At 45.0% G+C, this 3,063-nt stretch overlaps 1 non-coding gene across 1 annotated transcript; it reads left to right on the forward strand.

Moving 5' to 3' along the window:
• Nucleotides 1–1,489: 1,489 nt before the first annotated feature.
• On the forward strand, nt 1,490–1,564 carry TRNAT-UGU (transfer RNA threonine (anticodon UGU)). The gene has a single exon. It is a non-coding gene; the product is annotated as a tRNA-Thr (tRNA).
• Nucleotides 1,565–3,063: the final 1,499 nt, after the last annotated feature.

The raw sequence follows: 3,063 nt of genomic DNA on the forward strand, positions 1-3,063 counted from the left end.
AACTATGGAAGAAGAAAAATAGTATGCAAAAAACAACAACAGATGGCAGTCTTGAGGCAAGAGTGGTCTTTTCCCCATAAAAGACTAGAATATTTCCTATATTGGGTTTCTTCCTAGGTGAGAAATTGTTCGAATTTGGAAGAAAGAGGATGAAAAGTTATCCTTACACATCAGCTACTGATACGCAGTATAATTTTGTTCTAATTCCATGGCGCCCTTTGCTAAGTTATCATCTTTCGCCATGTTGTTTACATAGATTACGTAATCTACGTGTATAAAATAGTCTACGTGTAGAATGTAGACTATCGTTGTTTACGCGTAGACGCACATCACTGCCAATGAGTTCCTACAATTGTGTTTTTCTGAGCACGAAAAAGAGAAGCCGTCATTTTAGAGACTTGGACAGAATAGCAGTTCTGATAGGAAAAAGGCATCAGTTCAAAGAAGTGAATTTAGTTTCTGTGGAACTGTATTGCGTGCGGAACATTTACGGATGTACGCCTAAATGTCGCGTGAAGCTGTAGAAGCGATTCAATCGTGCGTAATTGCTTTATTAAATGGTCATCAATACAGTTCATTGGCGAAATTACTCTTTTCCAAGTCTTCTGCGTACGTTGCACCACGTCACCAGTATGTATGTAGATTCGCGGGATTTATTTGGATTTTCCATTGTACGAAGTTGGTACAATTGAAAGTTGTGTTTAACTCTCCTGGTAACGGGTGAATCTTGTGGATCGTTAGGAATCTCAGGTATCTATCTCTTGGAGTGTCAGGATAAATTGATTATTTGTGGAGGTAAGAAGCATATTTGTTATTTCAAATAACCACAGGAAGATTACAGGAAGATTATCGTGGAAGGGTAGTGGCCGCGGTGGCTCAGTCGGTAACGCGTCTGACTACCATGCTAAAGGTCCCGGGTTCGATCCCCGGCCGGTTCAAATCCGGGAACTTTTCTAACGGTGAAAGCGGCCCCGGCGCCTACCCAGCGTCGAATAACATGGGTACCTGGGGGAAACCCTGGGGGGTAAAGGCGGTCAGGGGCGTGATGCTGATCACATCACCCCTACTCACGACCGGATCAAGAAAGTGTGGGGCGTTACACCCACACCCCCTATACGCCTTCATGGCGTGGTGCTAAGCACAGGGGAACACTTTACCTTTTTTTTTTTATCGTGGAAGGGTACATGCGTGTGTTGGTTATGTAATAACAAAAACCTTAATCATCTTTTGGAGATTGGAAATTATCGGACAATCATTCTTTGATGTTGTGTTCATACTGTTTATGAAATTAAGGCATAGATAACAGAATGATCATTCCCAGTGCCGGATCTACAAGCCGCAAAATCCCGGAGGGCGGGTGGGGGGGGGGGCGGGGACAAGTAAGCCTTTAGGGGACCCTCGGCCAATGACATAGTAGATGGTTCGCGTACGTAAAAGATAAACGTAGTTACTCAGGGTTACAGAAACGAATACAATATATATATATAGGGCCTCCCCCATGGCGCAGTGGTAGCGTCATTGCCTTGTAAGCAAGGGGTCCCGGGTTCGATACCCGGTGGAGGCACAAGTGGTTCGGATCCCACTTTAAACTGTAGGTCCAGTCCCGATTAGCCTTACTGTGCATAAAGTGGACTTAAAACAGCGAATACAATATATACATATACAGGTAAAGTTAAAGTTCCCTGTGCATATAGCACCGTGCCATGAAGGCACATTTAGGGTCCAACATATTTTCGATGTCGGACATCATGGAGGTGATGTGATCAGCACCACACACCGGCCGCCTTTACCTTCCTTCCCCCCAAACGGGTACCATTTGATTTGAGGCTGGGTGGGGCCTGGAGCCGCTCCATGCGGGGATAAAGCCGGAAAAATTCCGACCTTATACCGCGTTTGGTAGAACCTGTCCCGCTTCCCGCGCTAGGGAGCGCTCAACAGTTTCGGTGTCAATGAGAAACGAGGAAAAAATCGTCTGCTGGGCAGCGAGGAGCGAATGAAAGCCAGAAGAGAGGCGTTTACGTAGACGCTGTTGCGACGTTGCGTATTTTAATTGGCTGCCTGGCTTTGACTTTCCCCAGCACGGAAACTGTTGAGCGCTCCCTAGCGCGGGAAGCGGGACAGGTTCTACCAAACGCGGTATAGATCACCCACCCCAGGTCTCCCGCGTGGCAGTCAAACTAGAAAATAATCAGGCTAGAATTTCACGAGAAATACAGTGGTGAAGGTTTCTTCAACCTATTTTTAATCAGAAAAAAGTTACGACTGCATGATTGTAACAAATGTATAATTTTCCAGGTGTGAGAAAACAGTGTCATATACGTGTATATCATATCACCAAGGGCTCCGAAACCAGGGGGGCCAGGCGGGCCCGGACCCTCCAGTTCTCGTTTGCCCGCCCCTATAGGGGATCCAATGTGTAACTTTCAACATATTACGTAACTTTTGCACACAGAAACTTCGCACCCAACAGGTGGGAAATTACGCAGCATTCTGCTCTGAAATGGGCAGAACAATAATGTGGAACTATCACTTAGTTTGAGTGTCTTTCTTGTGCTTATGGGTTTACTATTTCAGCATTTCCATTTTCAAACCGACAATGAATTAAGGAAAACGCATGGTATGTTATGCATGAATATGTACGAGAATGGAGGAAGAAGCATGGGAATACCGTACTGTAGTCTTCATGCTCTTGAATGAGCCAGTCCATTGCAAAATAGGCACCTTTGTTTCCATTCGGAAAAGTCAAGCAGAAGTTGAAAAAATTCTGTTTTCAATATTCCACTGTTTTATATAATCAGGATTAGCTTCTTTACATGTGCCTGTAAACATGTGTGTGCTACTTCATACTACATTGATGTGGCTGAAAGTTTCAGTGTTACATATTTATATCAATGCTTAACCAACGTTCAAAACAATACGTGTGTGTGTGTGTGTGTGTGTGTGTGGAGGGGCGGTTTAAGGGCCGGGCGATTGTCCGATACACCGCCCTCGACGGCGCCAGACCGGGGCGTCCCGATTTAGTAGAACCAAATCCTTATTTCTGATTACGTAAATGTGGATATT

The sequence above is a fragment of the Lepisma saccharinum genome, chromosome 23 (genome assembly GCF_977018435.1).
Source record: "Lepisma saccharinum chromosome 23, izLepSacc3.1, whole genome shotgun sequence".
Classification (NCBI taxonomy): Eukaryota; Metazoa; Arthropoda; class Insecta; order Zygentoma; family Lepismatidae; genus Lepisma; species Lepisma saccharinum.